The sequence below is a fragment of the Helianthus annuus genome, chromosome 12 (assembly GCF_002127325.2).
Source record: "Helianthus annuus cultivar XRQ/B chromosome 12, HanXRQr2.0-SUNRISE, whole genome shotgun sequence".
In the NCBI taxonomy this organism is placed as follows: Eukaryota; Viridiplantae; Streptophyta; class Magnoliopsida; order Asterales; family Asteraceae; genus Helianthus; species Helianthus annuus.
The window spans coordinates 104,877,410-104,897,566 of NC_035444.2; the positions used below are offsets into that span (position 1 = coordinate 104,877,410).

Sequence of the window (20,157 nt, forward strand, 5' to 3'; positions counted from 1 at the left end):
ATGTAACATTTTGGATTGTAATGGGTTTGGTAATTTTTGGTGGAAGGGTGGTATTTGGTGACGGTTGTGTGGAAGTAGGTATAAATGATGAGGTCGTTTGACCCGTTGTAGGTGAAATTTTTGAATCGGCCATGATGTTTCTTGGTGTAATGGGTGAAGTGGGTGAACCAATGATTCGGTTTTCTCGTAATAAAACCCTGTTTTGCCTTAGCGTTCTTTCGATTTCTAGATCAAATGACAATGGTGACGCTTTGTGAGAGCCTCTAGTATGCATGCACCTATAGAACCTGCACACTAAACACACCAGTGTAAACCCGAAAATAACAAAACAAAACTAATAAACTGACACACGTTGCGCAGTACTCCCCGGTAACAGCGCCAAAATTTGACCTGCAGTCGTAGGTACACGCAAATTTAATCCCAATAACAACTAATTAGCTAGCGGTAAGTGGGTATCGATCTCAGGGAGTATGTGGAAAATGTGTTTATGTTATAGCTTTGTGATTCAACTACAATTACCTAAAATGCAGAAATTAAAATTCAAGGGTTGATTGTTTTGGTTTTAATAACTAAAATTACTAATTAAATTGCAAATCAAAGACTGTAGTTTGTAAACAGATTAGGAACAAGCGACAATCCTAAATTTCCAGTTTGCTTTGGACAATTGTGTTTAAATTCACTAGAAAGAATCACATAGACATGATTCGTGTGTAATTGTTTGTTGTGATAAAAGGGAACTAAGTACTCGGATTATGACAATGCGAGGTTGTTACCCGATAACCAATTGACTAATATCCAACCCTAATCCCTCCCGTGATATCTCGATTGTCAACGACACCAATAACGTACGGTTTAGAATATGAGTATAACATCAATCAACAATTTACAATCAAACATCCACACACCATAATAAACAAACAAACATTGTTATTCTAGAAATACGAATCCAAACACAAAAGTCTTAAACAAACCTTCAATTCAGGATGATCACCATGAGTTTAGCCACACATAGCTTGGTGAATCATCATAGCACAAAGTTCAATGTTCATACGGATCGAAAACACAAACGAAATGTTTAGATAATGTTTACCACCAAGCAAGATCACCAAAATCGCCCCTAGCAAGTTCCAAAAACGTCCAATGATGAGAAAATAACCCAAAAGACACCCATAAACCGTCTTAATTGTGGCAGTTACAAAAGTGTTCGCAGACTCCACCGTAACTTACGGCTCCACCGTAAGTTACGGTGGACATGATATGGTTACGGTAGCTTGAAACTGTTTTACGGTGGGAACCAAATGCTTTTTAGGTCCACCGTAAATTACGGTGGGACCGTAATTTACGGTGGCAGCCTGAATTTTGTGCTTTTTTCATCTTATGCTCCACATTCTCAGCCCGTTTAACTTGTAAGCCTTCAAAGCTGCATTTTTCCTCCATTTGAGCCGCCAAACCGTACCTGAGACATAAACAACAGTAGTTATCTAATTCAAGATAATTACACACATAAATGAGGGATAAACTTGTCTTTTAGCTTCGCAAAGGGTTGTCCAATGGACCACCCGTCAGCTGCCTTTTGCTTCTTTTGCTCATTTGAGCTCATTTAATCCTGAAAATATAAAAGGAAGACAAAAACACACTTTTTCCAACATTAGTACTAAAAGGGGTTAGTTTTATGCCATAATTGATGTAATTTATATATTGCATTTTGTGCACATCAAATACCCCCACACTTGAATCTTTTCTTGTCCTCAAGCAAAACTCTTTATAATGTGGCTTTACACTCCCAAATGGAATGGGTAGAAGAGAAGGTTTTTGGGCTTGTCATAGAGTGTCGGGATTTCCAAGATTCTTTATTTAAGTCTTATTTTTATTTATTTACAATCATATTCGTCATGATTTATTTAAAACATTTCATAAGATAAATTACTTATTAGGGCATAACATGCCTTTTTTAAAATTCCATTTATATACAAGTTCACATACCTCACGGTGGATCACTCCACACTCGGCCGAAGATGTATTTTTGTGAATCACTCGAGAGCGGCATGGAACTTACTCCTACCATAGGCTTGCCAAGCAATCAATCCTCCTCCTTTTTAACTATATACCTTTGTAAATATCAAGAGGACTTTTGGGGTGAAGGGTTAGGCTTGGGCTAAATGTGGATGGTTGGGTTAGTGGTTAGTAAAAAGGGCAAAAGGCGTAAAAAGCATCAGTTTTTCGGAAGACTTTTTATTTTTTCATAACTTTTTATTTTGATGAAGCATTTCTTTCAAACAAAGTTCTTTTTGATAAACCTGTTTGTTTATTTCTTTTGGCTTCATCATCATCATTTTTTTCAAGCAAGTCATAAGAAAAACCGAGCCTTGTTACTAAAATAAAGGGTTTAAAATGAAAAAAAAGGGTTTTGGTGGGTAAAAGGGTGTTTGTCTTGGGTTAAGAAATGAAAAGGTTTAGGCTCAAAGGGGTTAACTAGGGGGTTTTAGGTAGGTGGTGAAAAAAAAAGAAAAATAATGGTGTAGAAATAAAAAGGGTTAGTCCTAATGTCTCCATCATTTACTTACTTGGGTTTAAGTTGGTAAGGACCGGGAATGTATCGTCGTGGCAAGTTCTAGAGTCGTAAGAACCAAGCAGCTATTCACACAAGAAACGAAAAATGAGCATGTAGTTTAAAGATATGTATTTGTATGCTCAATAAAGGCTCAAAACTCACTTTTTGTGGGAATGTGTTTTTATGTGATCAAGTATATATAATCAAATTTTAACTAAACTTGTCATGCCGTTTCTAATTTTCTTATGTTGGTTCTTTTTATCACGACGCTATCGGTTGTAAATTTATAAAAATATAACTTTTCTAGAACTTGAAATTCCCAATTAAAACCTAGACAAGTAAAAAAAATGAAAATTTTTGAAAAAAATTGGGGTGATTTAGCGGTTCCAATAGAGTTTTGTGTAAGGCTTGTATTTAGGACTTGCAAGATTCAAGGTTTTAGCATCCCCCCCCCCCACTTAAATTACACATTGTCCTCAATGTGTCCCAAAAATAAGTTTTTAGGTTGATTGAATGTTTAAAAAAGGTGTGAAAAAGAAAAATTTTATGTTACTGGGTGTCTGGACACGACCCCGTGGTTTCTGGGCACGGCCCCGTGTTCAGATCGTCAGTAACAAAAGTTTGTAAAAAGAAACAGAAGCCTGGGCACGGGGGCGTATTCAGTGAGCACGCCCCGTGTCCAGTTAGCTGAATTGGGCATTTTCTGTAGATTGTGCAACACGGGGCCGTGTTGGGCGGGCACGGCCCGTGCTGAACTTGCTGTAATGAAGAAAATTTTGTCGGATGGCCCTGTTTTTGTGCATGGGGTGCTGGTTCAAGTTTCCCTTGTTATCCTTCACCATCCCGAGTGTGTTTTATTCCAGAAAATTAAAACTAAACTAGAAAACATAAAAATTAATCTAAACTAAACTAAGGATAGTTCCGCGGAATGCCTCCGTGGTGCGCCACGTTTATAAGGGTCCTTGGCTAGACCCAAAGCCTAGTCATATGTTACCCAAGTGGGATGTTTTGCATCCCATGCTACACCGTCGGAGAGCATCATCCAAACTTGAGTCGATGATCTTCATGTAGTTGATCGGGTCTTCGTCTTCTACTCTTTTTCCAACTCCAAACTTCATTTCCTCTTCCCCAATCCGCAATGTTAGTGTTCCATCATTCATATCTACCACTGCTTTGGCCGTAGCTAGGAATGGTCTCCCTAGGATGAGTGGTACTTCGGCATCTTCCTCCATATCTAGTATGACAAAGTCAGCCGGAAAGACAAATTCGCCGACCTTGACCAATAGATTTTCAGCGACACCTTGTGGATATTTGACGGATCTATCGGCGAGTTTTATGCTTATTTTTGTGGGGCTTGTTTTCCCTAAGCCGAGTCGGTTGAACATTGATGAGGGCATGAGGTTGATGCTTGCCCAGAGATCGGCTAGTGCATTACTGACCCTTATTATTATTTAACAATTTTCGTATAATTTACGAAAATAAACGAGTAATTAGAATTTCAATACATTGAAAATACGGGTTTCATTAAACTTTATTTACAGAATTAAAACTATACAAGATAACATGTTTGAGTTCGTCATTTAACAAAACAACGATACATAGTGTGGAAGCTTATTTCTTGATCGTGTTCGGTTCTTCGTTGTGCTTGATCATCCTCTGGTGCTAAAATCATACCTGAAACTCATAAAACATAAGTTGGATTAGTCATATGTAACTTAGAACATATTTAAACGAGTCCGGGAAGCGAAACTGATTAAAATAAAATTTTTTCGCTAATTCAGGGTTCTGTCGCGTGTCGCGGAGGAACCAGGTTGTTCCTTCGCGTGTCGCCTGGGAAACCAGTTTCCAGCAGGTTGCAGTTCAGATCAGCTATGCCAGTTTTTACAGAAACGGCCATAACTTCTTCGTTATTGATCCGTTTTACCCGATTCTTTTTCCTACGCGTCCGTAATTTAATCCTCCATCTTATGGAGTTAAAATCCTACATCCAACATAAGAAATTTTGAGACTTCTAAGCCTTTGACTCGTTACCTTTTTACCAAATTTTAACCCGTTTATGCATTTTATCAAACAAACGTATTTGTTTGATTCCTATATTACATACACTTCTATAAATTAATGTTACCTACCATATTAGGTTCTAATCATAGGTTTATTACACAATTTAAACCCGTTTTCGCTTATGTGCTTATTTTGACCCGTTAAGGGTATTTAAGCACTTTCGAGCCTAAAATCGCTTTCGATTGTTTCTAGCATTTCATCACCACATTTCTGATCCTATAATCTCCCACCACAATTGTGTTTATGGCGGGTTTGATGTGGTGATCTATATAAAACAAATTTTACCTCTCGAATCATTATTTTACGGAAAAAACTCAAATAGTACCGTTTGACTAATATAATACCTCTTTCAACTTCTATACTTAATCTAAGTATTTACTTAATCATAAAACTTGTTTCCAAACAACCTTTAAAGGTTGTTTGTTCGAATTAGCTAACAAGGGCGTTTTGGTCCTTTTTAATCTTTCAATTACGACAAGGTCTTTTGAGAGCATGTTTGACCCATGATTCTTCTTTTGAATTATGATCTTGCTCGAAAAGTCAATATGCTTTTCAAAACGCCACTACCCTCTTTTAAAACATTCGGTTTACCCACTTAAGTAACCCATTTTCTATCTAAGACTTCATTAAATATTCATTGAACGTTACGTTCTCAATGAATCATTAATCTATTACACATACCTGGCTTAGGTCAATGTATTGACCTGATTTAATGCCTTGCTATAATATTCGCTAAATAGTAGCGATGCAAACATCATTTCTACATTTATTCCTGAAATAATATAACTCGACAAAAATCATTAGTCCTTATTGTCAAAAGGTGATACCTTCACCTTTTGACCCATTTGGTCTAAGTGACCGATTTTGTTGGCGAGATGATATTTATTACCATCTCATCTACATGACTCGCTCTGGTTTACACCGTGCGATCATTTCACTTATTAATCGTTTCTTAACGATTTTTAGTCTATCATGGCTTACGTCCTACCGTGTCTTTCAAAACCAATAGTTATGGTCAACGCATGACCAATTTACCGTTTTACCCTTATTGTTTGTTTTGGTTTACCCTATAAGGTAACCATTCAAAAGTTCATTTTTTTCCATTTGTCATAAAATGATCGAATTACCGATTTAACTCCTTTTAAACCATCAACATGGTTTCTTATTATGTTCGACTATCTTGTTCCGTACGTCTACACGCCGGAACATCATACCTCGATTTTGTATTTATCTTATTCGTAACTAATACGATAAGAGAGTATTTTGAAATATAAGACTAGTGTAAGCTATACTTACCTTGCATCCGACTTATGTTTTTTTTACCATCATTCTTGCTTCGTTTGACCCGCTTCCTTCCCCAAGCCTTCACCTAGCTTGCCAAGCGTCAAACTATCATTGTAATTGTAAGATGGTTAGGTTATTCATAATCATTTACGACTATTCCATCCTACTCTTCTTATATCGAATTTACCATCCGATCATACACTTGGTCGATTTGACTTTTTAAAGTCAATCGACTTATCAACTTATTCATTGCACATTTTCACTCTAATTTCAACACTTTAGTTTTCATTTAGGCATTTTAACAAACACCTAATGTGCATACATTGTTTTTACACATTTTACAACTAGTTCATAACTAGTTATTTCTACTAAACATAAACATAAACATAATTTCAATTCTATTATGTCTAGCATGCATACCATTTAACACATAAATGGAGTATCATGAAATTCAAAATTGTGAACCTCAATTCAACAAGTAAATGTCTAGGGTTTACTCCTAGACATAAAATCATTCCCAATTTCATCATTGGATCATAATCCATCAATTTATTTGCAAGTAACCTACTTGTCTCGAATTTCAACTTCAACCAATCTAGGTTTTGTGACATACCTTGTGATCCCCATGACTTGGTGATCGTTTCTACGCATTCATGCATCGATTTGGGTCTTGGATTGACCTTCAATTTGGTAGATTTGTTGAAGGTTAGGGTTTGGCTCCATGGGGAGCTTCCCCTGGTCGTACGCACACACACACACACTCTTAGTGTGTGTGTTGTGTTTTTATTATTTGTTTTAATTAACTAAACTTTTCCAAATATCTAACTTTGGTCCCTCTTGTTTCGTTAATTATTAAGTAGGTTATAACCTACTTATTTACAATCCATATTCCCTCTTATTAACCGGGTCAAACATTCCTAGTTAGCTTAGCGGGTTCGGGAATATTTATGACTAAGTTTATTTTAAACACTTTATTTATCCATAAGCCTTTGTATAACTTTTATTTAATATTAGGATAATTTATTTAAAAACCTAATATTTACAGGGTTAATTTTTACCACTAACGGTATTTTACCCGTCGTCACTATTAACGTGGCTTGATTACCAAACCCGTTTTTGGGGTGTTACAAGTCTACCCCCCTTAAAGAGGTTTCGTCCTCGAAACCTTTTCTTACCTAATTTATTTAGTTTCAACCCAATGTACATAAACTGAGTAACCTTCTAAGCATTACTCACATTTTGACCATTTGTTAGTGTCATTAGACAAATATGGTAACATCTTTTAATTACACAACGTATGTATCTTTTATGCGAGTTTACGCAACTCAGCATAACGCCATCTTGTCAGTTCGACTTGTTTGATTAACTTAGCGAAATCCATCGCCTTTATACTTTCGGTTTCCTTGTGAATCCGTTATTTTCACCCATTTGGATGTTTCTAGTGAGATCTTTCACTGTTTATAAACAGACCCCTTTTCTTTACGAACTTATTCATCTGGTTCATTCGTACAGCATTCTCCACTAAAATGAATTTCCTGATTTTATCTTATTTATCTAGCACTATCTAGATGTGCTATTAACGGAATTCTACAAGGCATATTACCACATACCTCCCGGGTTTATCCTTTTTACCGTGCCTTTTCTCGATCTGACTTCCCAACACTTTGCTTATGTTGCCTTGTGATCGCTCAGTATAGGCGATCAATACTTTTCGTTATTATGACCTCATGGACCATCACTACCGTTTTGTACTCACTTACCTTTATTATTTGGCTTGACTGAGTAGCCATTTGGCCACTTGGTCATACACGCTTATAGACTATGATTATTTCACGCTAATCTTAATATAGATAGCGTGTTGAACACTTATTAGTCCAGTTACTTTATACCCATCTCTCGGGCTACTATGTGATTTTATTTCACATAACTTTCCTGACCGTGATCGCGTCACGTCGTGTTTTAGGTTTATTTCCCAATCATCTCATACTATATATGTTTGATAAAACGTTGTTTTTGACTAAAACAGAATTTTAGTTTAATGTTTTATCTTTAATTTATGTCAAGCAATTTTGACGACTTGGCATTTACTCTTTTACAGTCTTTGCTTTACGCGAGGATTCTCACTGGTTCTCTTACTTTGTTTAAGTAACTCGTAGGTTCTCTCACGTGGCCTCGTAGGCTATTTCCTTAGGTCTTCACCCCCTTTTAATGGGAACCCTAAGGTTTATTCCCCTTTCTTTTCGTGACACGAGGGTCATTCTAGTCCCGTAGACCTTAACACTAATCGCATTCTTGTAGGTTACGATGATCCCATAGATTCATCTTTTATTTGTATCTACATTCAAATGCATATATGTATATATGCATATATAGCTTCAAAGCATGTCTTGTTATGCTTGGAATCGTATATTTCTGCTTTTGAACTTTAGTTGACCTTGACCGTAGTCTAAGGCTTCATTTGTTTATTTTCGGACGAAATTTTCCGACTTTATGACTTCTCACATCATTTATGCGTCGGTTCATCTTATGCTCACCATTCTCCAGTTTTCATATATCCGTACTCGATTATGTCCCATTACCGGGCTCATTATTCTTTTGCTTTTAACGATACCACTATCCCGTTTGTATTTACTCATGCCGTCCGGCGTGATATTGTAATCGGCCTGTTCAACTTTAAAATAGTTGAATATAATTTATGCACAATTTTTATTTACATTATTTTGTCATCTTTTAGTTATGACTCAAAACCCGAGTCCTTTAACTTTTCATCCGAGTTTCCGTTTCTCGGTCTGTGCATGCGTTCAATTCTTACCCATCAACCGGGTGTTTTACCGAAGTCATTATCATTGCAACCCTCTCGGTGTGCATTAAGACCTCGCTTCATTTCTATATTCAAACTTTGTCCTCGAGTTTGACGTTTTACAAAAACGACTCGTTTAGGGACATATTCGCATTTTCCGGGTTCGAGTGTAAGTATACTCCCTCCCAATGCTTGTCTAAATCATTTTTTTTTCATGTTTGCGTTTTCTGGGTTCGAGTGTAAGTACACTCCCTCCCGATACTTGTCTAAATCATTTTTCTTTCATGCTTGCGTTTTCTGGGTTCGAGTGTAAGTACACTCCCTCCCAATACTTGTCTAAATCATTTTACATGCTTCTTTGTCCCTTCACTCGGGCTCATCATCCTAATGTATACGCTTCCGTCACCCGGCTGTGCGTTTACATTATTATCAATTATTTTACTCATTTGATTCATTTGGGTACTTTTAATTTGTCCCATTTACCCCGTCCATACTACATCGGATGTAAATGTGTCGGCTGTAAGAAGTTCATGGTATCATATGCCACTACTTACTTGGCCAGAGTAAGCGATTAACACATGACACGCATGACCTTTTTATAGTTTTCACATCACGCCCTATGTAAGTAATACCTCTGTTTATTTCTCTTGGAAACAATATCCTGGATAGGTATTCTATTCAGGTTTGTCCAAATTTTAAATCTAAATCTGCAACTATCAGTTTCTACGTATTGGTTGCATGTTTATATTCATGCAATAATTTAAACGTGCACCTGGTAAATGCTTGCCCTAACGGGCTTTTCTTGCCATTAGTCTTGTTCGCGACCATTACGCGATTTAGGTCCTTGATGAGCATGCTCTTCTTGTCATATCTAGGACCGTTCCATCATCTTATCCACAATTCGTTTGGCCCTCGTCGTCTTCAAACGCGAGTGTCCTTTAATTAAAATATTCACAAAAGTTAGTAACATCAACTTCAATAATCGCTCGTATTATAATACTAGGCTTTTTCTACTATACGCTCAACGCGCGTATTTTCGTCAACTATATCATTCATTTCAATTGGGGCAACGTGTATCACACGATAGCCCTATGTGTTGTTTACAACACTTTAGCAAGCTAAAATATTAACATACTTGTACTTACCGGATTTGCGATCAAGCCTCGAACCGAACACCAATCTTTGTCAAGAGCATAAGGTTTAAGTCCAAGCATGGTTTTCCCCACCATACTTGAATCTCTTAAACCAGGGATCGGATACCAACTTGTAACACCCTTATTATTATTTAACAATTTTTGTATAATTTACGAAAATAAACGGGTAATTAGAATTTCAATACATTGAAAATACGGGTTTCATTAAACTTTTTTACAGAATTAAAACTATACAAGATAACATGTTTAAGTTCGTCATTTAACAAAACAACGATACATAGTGCGGAAGCTTATTTCTTGATCGTGTTCGGTTCTTCGTTGTGCTTGATCATCCTCCGGTGCTAAAATCATACCTGAAACTCATAAAACATAAGTTGGATTAGTCATATGTAACGTAGAACATATTTAAACGAGTCCGGGAAGCGAAACTGATTAAAATAAAATTTTTTTGCTAATTCAGGGTTCTGTCGCGTGTCGCGGAGGAACCAGTTTGTTCCTTCGCGTGTCGCCTGGGAAACCAGTTTCCAGCAGGTTGCAGTTCAGATCAGCTATGCCAGTTTTTACGGAAACGGCCATAACTTATTCGTTATTGATCTGTTTTACCCGATTCTTTTTCCTACGCGTCCGTAATTTAATCCTCCATCTTATGGAGTTAAAATCCTACATCCAACATAAGAAATTTTGAGACTTCTAAGCCTTTGACTCGTTACCTTTTTACCAAATTTTAACCCGTTTATGCATTTTATCAAACAAACGTATTTGTTTGATTCCTATATTACATACACTTCTATAAATTAATGTTACCTACCATATTAGGTTCTAATCATAGGTTTATTACACAATTTAAACCCGTTTTCGCTTGTGTGCTTATTTTGACCCGTTAAGGGTATTTAAGCACTTTCGAGCCTAAAATCGCTTTCGATTGTTTCTAGCATTTCATCACCACATTTCTGATCCTATAATCTCGCACCACAATTGTGTTTATGGCGGGTTTGATGTGGTGATCTATATAAACCAAATTTTACCTCTCGAATCATTATTTTACGGCAAAAACTCAAATAGTATCGTTTGACTAATATAATACCTCTTTCAACTTCTATACTTAATCTAAGTATTTACTTAATCATAAAACTTGTTTCCAAAAAACCTTTAAAGGTTGTTTGTTCGAATTAGCTAACAAGGGCGTTTTGGTCCTTTTTAGTCTTTCAATTACGACAAGGTCTTTTGAGAGCATGTTTGACCCATGATTCTTCTTTTGAATTACGATCTTGCTCGAAAAGTCAATATGCTTTTCAAAACGCCACTACCCTCTTTTAAAACATTCCGTTTACCCACTTACGTAACCCATTGTCTATCTAAGACTTCATTAAATATTCATTGAACGTTACGTTCTCAATGAATCATTAATCTATTACACATACCTGGCTCGGGTCAATGTATTGACCTGATTTAATGCCTTGCTATAATATTCGCTAAATAGTAGCGATGCAAACATCATTTCTACATTTATTCCTGAAATAATATAACTCGACAAAAATCATTAGTCATTATTGTCAAAAGGTGATACCTTCACCTTTTGACCCATTTGGTCTAAGTGACCGATTTTGTTAGCGAGATGATATTTATTACCATCTCATCTACATGACTCGCTCTGGTTTACACCGTGCGGTCATTTCACTTATTAATCGTTTCTTAACGATTTTTAGTCTATCATGGCTTACGTCCTACCGTGTCTTTCAAAACCAATAGTTATGGTCAACGCATGACCAATTTACCGTTTTACCCTTATTGTTTGTTTTGGTTTACCCTATAAGGTAACCATTCAAAAGTTCATTTTTTCCATTTGTCATAAAATGATCGAATTACCGATTTCACTCCTTTTAAACCATCAACATGGTTTCTTATTATGTTCGACTATCTTGTTCCGTACGTCTACACGCCGGAACATCATACCTCGATTTTGTATTTATCTTATTCGTAACTAATACGATAAGAGAGTATTTATCTTGTTCCGAATTATGCTTTTTTTTCCGTCATACTTGCTTCGTTTGACCCGCTTCCTTCCCCAAGCCTTCACCTAGCTTGCCAAGCGTCAAACTATCATTGTAATTGTAAGATGGTTAGGTTATTCATAATCATTTACGACTATTCCATCCTACTCTTCTTATATCGAATTTACCATCCGATCATACACTTGGTCGATTTGACTTTTTAAAGTCAATCGACTTATCAACTTATTCATTGCACATTTTCACTCTAATTTCAACACTTTAGTTTTCATTTAGGCATTTTAACAAACACCTAATGTGCATACATTGTTTTTACACATTTTACAACTAGTTCATAACTAGTTATTTCTACTAAACATAAACATAAACATAATTTCAATTCTATTATGTCTAGCATGCATACCATTCTCAGATTCATCTCATGGAAATCAATTAACACCATTTTAATAGTCATAATTCTAGGGTTCATCTTACTTCTACAAAACCCATTTAACACATAAATGGAGTATCATGAAATTCACAATTGTGAACCTCAATTCAACAAGTAAATGTCTAGGGTTTACTCCTAGACATAAAATCATTCCTAATTTCATCATTGGATCATAATCCATCAATTTATTTGCAAGTAACCTACTTGTCTCGAATTTCAACTTCAACCAATCTAGGTTTTGTGACATACCTTGTGATCCCCATGACTTGGTGATCGTTTCTACGCGTTCATGCATCGATTTGGGTCTTGGATTGACCTTCAATTTGGTAGATTTGTTGAAGGTTAGGGTTTAGCTCCATGGGGAGCTTCCCCTGGTCGTACGCACACACACACACTCTTAGTGTGTGTGTTGTGTTTTTATTATTTGTTTTAATTAACTAAACTTTTCCAAATAACTAACTTTGGTCCCTCTTGTTTCGTTAATTATTAAGTAGGTTATAACCTACTTATTTACAATCCATATTCCCTCTTATTAACCGGGTCAAACATTCCTACTTAGCTTAGCGGGTTCGGGAATATTTATGACTAAGTTTATTTTAGGTCCCGTCAACTCGGGCCTTTTAAACACTTTATTTATCCATAAGCCTTTGTATAACTTTTATTTAATATTAGGATAATTTATTTAAAAACCTAATATTTACCGGGTTAATTTTTACCACTAACGGTATTTTACCCGTCGTCACTATTAACGTGGCTTGATTACCAAACCCGTTTTTGGGGTGTTACAATTACGAATGGGGGATTCCCCAATCGAGCATGGAATTGTGAAGCTTCCGGGGTCAAGCTTCTTTTGCGGGAGTTTGTTGAGTAGTAAGGCGGAGCATTCTTCGCCTAAATTGACTAATTGCAATGATTCAGTTTTGCTTTTATGAGTGAGGAAGTCCCTCATAAATTTTGAATATTTAGGCATTTGAGTTAGGACTTCGATAAATGGAATATTAACATGCAATTGTTTTAGTAAATTTTCGAACTTTGCGAATTGCTCATCGGTCTTTTGACGAATTAACCGACGGGGGTATGGAACCGGAGGAGTCTTAGTAGGCTCTTGAATTGGTGGAGAAGCCTTCTCTTGTTGGGGCGTGGGTGGATTTGTGGTTTGGCTTCTTTCAGTTGGTGGTAATGGAGCCTCTTCGGGACCCACGGTACGGTTTCTCAACGTTATGAGATGTACTTGTGCCTTTGGGTTGGTTTCGGTATTACTTGGTAACGCGCCTTGTGGTCTCTTGGAGAAATTCTGAGCTATTTGATTTAATTGTTTTTCAATGTTGTGTATACTAGCTTGTTGATTTCTAAAATTCGATTCCAATTGTTGAAATCGATCTGAGTTTTTCTTTTCGGTGTCGGAGATGAGGCGAGATACAGTATCTTCAAGCCTTTCCTGTCCACCTTGTTGTTGAGAGAAATTTTGTGACTTGTTTCTTGGTTGTTGAAAGTTTGTTCGTTGGTTTAGATTTTGTTGGTCACTACCATTGCCGGGCTCTCTCCAACCAAGGTCAGGGTGGTTACGCCATCCTTGGTTGTAGGTACCCGTTGGAGGACCCGACGGCCTAGGTCTATTATCAATGTAGTTTACCATTTCTGTTTGATCATCTACTTCTTTCATACAACTCCAATTCTCACGTGGACCACCACACCCTTCACAAGCCATGACCGAGGTTGTCTTTGCCATTTCTAGCTTTTTGATTTTTGAAGAAAGGGCCTCGATTTGGGCTTGTAAAGAAGTGCTTTCATTAACCTTATGGGCGCCCGGGGCAATAGATTTATTGCCTCGGGAGTGTGCCACTGAAAATTGGTTTGAGCAATTTCCTCAATTTGATTATATATTTCATTCGGGCGACGATTACCTAAAAGTCCCCCGGAGCTAGAGTCAAGTGTTTGTCTTGTGTGTGGCAACAACCCATTGTAGAAAGTGGATACTTGTTGCCACACCGCAAGACCGTGATGAGGACACTTTCTCAGTAGCTCCTTGAACCTTTCCCAAGTTTCATATAAGGATTCCCCTTCCTCTTGTAAATATGTATTAATTTCAGTCATTAATTTAGCCGTTTTAGCAGGAGGGAAATACTTATATAGAAACTTTTGGGCTAGTTCATCCCAGGTGTTTATCGAGCCAACTGGGAGGGCGTTAAGCCAAGCCTTAGCTCGGTCTTTTATTGAAAATGGAAACATTCGAAGGCGGATGGCGTCGTTTGATGCTCCATTGATCCAAAAGGTATCACATATTTCTAAGAAATTAGTAATATGTAGATGAGGATCCTCGTCCGCAAGCCCATGGAAGGTTGCGGAGTTTTGAAGCATCTGTATCAAATGTGGCTGAAGTTCGAAGTTGTTGGCTTCGACATTCGGTGCATTGATAGCGGCGCCGAGATTACATACGGTGGGTCGTAGGTAATCCATGAGGGTATGTTGGTCCGCCATTGGAAGTGGGTCCCCTGAAACTTTCTCTTGGTTTTTAGCTTTAAGTCTTTTTCTTAGAAAGCGTTCGGGTTCGTCAAGGGTGTCACACCCGCAAAATCCACATGTGGAGTACCACCGCTTGGAGGCGTGACTGACCAGGATCCTAGCCACCAATCAAATTGAACATCTCGAGTATATTTAAAAAAACTTTCATTTATTAATAACAGTGTACAACAGTTCACAGTTTACAGCGGAAGCATATTCAACTTAATAAGTGTTTGTAAAATCACATGTAAGCTCTTGGTTTTGTGTTGCGTTTCCTTGTGTCCCGACCCATGACCACTCCAGCTTCTCAGACAACAAGTTCCTTTGATATGCACCTAAAGGCCTGCAAGGCATGTAACAACGAGTCAACAACAATGTTGAGCGAGTTCACAGTTGGGTGTTCGTTTTTAGTGTTTTACGAAAACGTAGTTTGTCTTTAGCTGGCTCACTTGCCGTGGGGGTTTCCCATGTTGAAAATATGTTAAACCAGTTTACCTTGTTTTCCAAAAACCTTTTTACGATATTTAGTGGGGGCTTCCCATGTTTGTATGTACTAGACTAGTGGTAACCATAAGTGTTCTTCTTAACCCGAGAACAGTAATACGTACAAGGTTTACGTAGGCTTTACGTAAGTGTCCTTCTTTACCTGAGGACAGTGGTAGGCGTGGGGTTTACGTAGGTTTTACGTAAGTGTCCTTCCTGACTCCGGAAGACAGTAGCATGTGTAAGTTTACGTAGGTTTTACGTAAGTGTCCTTCGAAACCTGAGGACAGTGGTAAGTACTTGTTTCCGTAGGTTTTACGTAAGTGTCCTGCTTAACCCGAGGACGATGGTAGATAGTCTAGTAACAGTGTAAGTACAATTCTATTCCTTCAAGCCCATTCCCAACCCCGGGAATCCCATGCCTTGGTAAGAGTGTGAACTCACCTTAGGTTAGCTCGGCAGATAATGCGTTTGTTCTAAGTTGGTCAACCACACCCGAGAGGAGAAAGATATGCGAGAGATGGATGTTCGGCTGGAGAGAGATCACGCGAGAGAGAAAGGGCTGCTCCCTTGGCTGCTGTAAGCTTGGGGAGAAAAGAACACTAGGGTTTTTAGTTTTGGTGCTTCTGTGAACGCATAACAATAACCGCATACATATATGCATGCGTATAACTTAATAAGGGCATATTAGGCTTGGGGTTTATTTTGTTACAAGGAGATGGGGTGGGCGGTTTGGGTTTTGAATTTTGGCCACAAGCTAGCTTGTCGCATGGATGAGCATGGGAAAGTGTCTCGACAGCCGGTTGTAGTTTGGTATAAAGCAAGCAACTACACACACACCTTAATTAATTTAGCACACTAGCTAGCACCTCAATTCTCTCTCTTGGAATTTTATAACTTTACATGATGCTTGTGATGATTACGGGAATGCATGGTAACCGTGAATTTGTATAGGTTATAAATCAACCTAGTAAGAAGGCATGTCAATTAATTAACCAAGCTAAGACACACCATGATTCTCTCTCATGTTATCTTGGTTTTTGTTTGTGGAATTATGACTCGGGTAATTAGCTTATGTACCCATGAGGTTCGGGTAGTAGGGCATCGGGTTTCACTAAAGAAAACGGTTCGGCAAGTTCAAAGAAGTACCATCAGAAATATAAATACACACACGTGTTATAACAACACGTTACAATATACACACATTATAATAGCATGCTATAATAAACTGTACTTATACACACATTATAATATGCATAGTAATGGATATAAGCGAAACCAAAGTTTATGTTTTATATAAAAAAAACATTTTTCTCAGGCTGTCACATCATCCCCAAGTTGAAAGAAATTTTGTCCCGAAATTTAGCACACAGTCACCGGAGAAGCTAGTTGTGTTGTGCGTTTTCCTGGGGTGTTACATCATCCCCCCGTTGATTTGGAATTTCGTCCCGAAATTCTGTAGTAGCTTCAGCCTCAGTAGTGGTTGCACGATTTTCGAATAGCTGGGGATACTTGAGTTTCATTTGGTCTTCTCGTTCCTAGGTGAACTCTGGGCCACGACGGGAGTTCCAACAAACTCGTACAAGAGGTATTCTAGTATGCTTGAGGACCTTCACATCCCGGTCCTTGATTTCTACTGGTTCCTCGACGAACTGCAACCGCTCGTCGATAGTGAGTTCCTTCAAAGGAATTATGAGGGTCTCATATGACAGACACTTCTTCAGATTCGACACGTGGAAAACATTGTGAACTGCACCGAGTTCAGCTGGTAGATTCAGTTTGTAGGCCACTTTGCCTATTTTCTCGGTGATTTCGAATGGTCCAATATACCGCGGATTAAGCTTGCCTCGTTTACCAAAACGAACCACACCCTTCCAGGGTGAGACTTTGAGTAGCACTCGATCCCCAACTTGGAACTCGAGCGGTTTCCTGCTCTTATCAGCGTAACTTTTCTGACGGTCACGAGCTGCCGCCATGCGTTGTCGTATCTGTGCAATTCGTTCAGTAGCATCAACTACAAGTTCTGGACCTGTGATCTGACTATTCCCCACCTCTGCCCAACAGAGAGGTGACCGGCATTTACGTCCGTACAATGCCTCGAATGGAGCGGCTTGAATGCTGGTGTGGTAGCTGTTATTGTACGAAAACTCCACTACGGAAGATGCTTTCCCAGCTATTGCCAAAATCGATAACACATGCCCAAAGCATATCTTTTAAGGTTTGGATCGTGCGCTATGTCTAACCGAGAGCCAACAGATTTGTGCATTGCTTGCCATAGTTCTGAAGTGAATCGTGCATCCCGATCCGAAATAATAGAGGTTGGCACTCCGGGCCTCGAAACAACCTCTTTCAAGTAGGCGTCTGCTAAGGTAGAGAACTTATCCGTTTCTTTGATAGCCAAGAAATGAGTAGACTTTGTGAATTGATCAACGATCACCCAAATAGTATCATTCCCACGCTGGGATCTAGGCAGGCCAGTAACGAAATCCATGGAAATTTCCTCCCATTTCCACTGCGGTATCTTTGGTTGCTGAAGTAGGCCTGATGGTTTCTGATATTCAACTTTGACCCTTGCACAGGTCAAACATTTGCTGACATACGTTGCGATGAGGGCTTTCATGCGTGGCCACCAATATGTTGTTCTGAGATCGTGGTACATCTTATCCGAACCTGGGTGTACCGAGTAGCGTGACTTATGTGCTTCGTTCATTACAAGTTCTCGTAAACCGCCATATAGTGGGACCCAAATACGCCCCGTTACATAGTAGGCGCCGTCTTCCTTTTGTTCTAATCGCTGCCTTGAAACGCATAAGGCTTCAACCTTGACATTTTCTGGTTTCAATGCTTCTACCTGGGCCTCTCGTATCTGAGCAGGAAGACTGGATTGGATAGTGAGCTGCAAGGCTCGTACACGCCTAGGTGTAGTATCTTTTCGACTGAGGGCATCAGCCACAACATTGGCTTTGCCTGAATGGTACTTGATAGTGCATTCATAATCATTAAGCAGATCGACCCATCTTCGTTGACGCATGTTCAATTCCTTCTGCTTGAAGATATGCTCGAGACTCCTATGATCGGTGTAATAGTGCACTTGGTACCGTACAAGTAGTGTCGCCATATCTTAAGCGCAAAAACAACAGCTCCCAGCTCTAAATCGTGTGTCGTGTAATTCCGTTCATGAACCTTAAGTTGACGCGATCTGCATTAACACACATCCAAGACCCTGGATGGATGCGTCGCAATAAACCACAAAATCGTCCGTGCCCTCTGGCAATGAAAGAATAGGTGCACTGCAGAGTCTGTCCTTTAATTGCTGAAAGGCGGTTTCCTGGGGATTACCCCAACGATAAGTAACACCTTTCTGTGTCAGTAGAGTAAGCGGCTGTGCAATCTTTGAGAAGTCTTTAATGAATCGTCTGTAATAACCCGCCAAACCTAAGTGTTGGCGTATTTCCATTGGTGTACGTGGTGCAGGCCAGTTCCTGATCGAATCTACCTTGGATGGATCAACATGAACCCCATCCTTGTTTACCACATGGCCTAGAAAGTGGACTTCACGAAGCCAGAAGTCGCATTTTGAAAACTTAGCGTACAGTTGTTCTGTTCGAAGGAGCTTCAAAGATAACACACAGATGCTGCTCGTGTTCCTCCTGACTCTTGTAGTAGATCAGAATGTCATCGATGAAAACATTCACAGACTTGTCTAAGTAAGGCTTGCACACGCTGTTCATAAGATCCATGAGAACTGCAGGCGCGTTCGTTAGCCCGGACGGCATGACTAGAAACTCGTAGTGGCCGTAGCGAGTTCTGAAAGCTGTTTTGGAGACGTCCTCATCTCGGGCTCTCAGCTGATGGTAACCTGACCTCAGATCAATCCTTGAGTAGTAGCTCGACCCTTGCAACCGGTCGAATAAATCATCAATTTGTGAAAGTGGATAGCGGTTCTTCACTGTCACTTTGTTGAGTTCTCGATAATCGTTACACATGCGGAACAACTTCTCTTCTTGAGTATAACGGGGCTCCTTAAAGCGAAAACTAGGTCCAATGAAGCTCGAGTCCAATAATTCCTGGAGTTGATCAGACAGTTCCTGCAACCTTCCTGGTGTGAGGTAGTAAGGTATACCAATAACGAGGGTTACTCCTTGCATGATACAGGTCTGACATCCCACCTGTCGATGTGCAGATAAACCTGGCAGTTCTTCAGGTAACACTTAGGGAGAAGTCACGAATAATTGGTGGATCCTCGATCCTCCTTTCCTTAGTCTTGACATCTATGTTGAGGGTTAACATTGCGGGGTAATCCTTCCGCAGACACTCCTGGCCCTTCTTGCTGAAATGAAGTTAACCGTTGTGCCACTCTGACACGTTGCAGTAGGTAACATTTCTCCGCACAAAGTTTTCCTCCTCACTGGGTGTATGCATATGATATCTAGGTAGCCAATCCACACGGCTACTGCATCAAACCTATCAAGGGTAGCAGAAGGATGGTCGACGTTGATCATTTGTCCCACAAGGTCGAGTTTGCATTCCTACACCCATATGAGTTTTCAATAGGCTCGCCATCTGTCGTTTCCATAGCAGGTTCGGTTTCGAAATGTACCAGGGTTGAGCCGAACAGTAAAGAAGTGATTTATTACTAAGAGCACGAAGGCCACCATATTGTTACAATCTTGGTGTTGTCCATACCAATCCTAATTGCCCATCGCGAGTACCACATCCAGTGTTGTTGCTACTGCTACTAGAGCTCCCAAAACTGTCATTGTTCCTTGGGTTGATGATGTTTTAACTTAACCCGTACAGAGGTCGGTAAGGTGCTATGCTCATCCTCCTGCCTGTCGTCGTTACGAGTGGTTCAAGTAGTTCACTGTCTGATACGAGAGAGT

General features: G+C 39.1%; 1 non-coding gene across 1 annotated transcript; it reads left to right on the top strand.

The window, feature by feature from the left end:
* The first annotated feature begins 14,282 nt into the window (after window positions 1-14,282).
* Window positions 14,283-14,389, top strand: LOC118485157. The gene has a single exon (XR_004875462.1). It is a non-coding gene; the product is annotated as a small nucleolar RNA R71 (small nucleolar RNA).
* The last annotated feature ends 5,768 nt before the right edge of the window (window positions 14,390-20,157 follow it).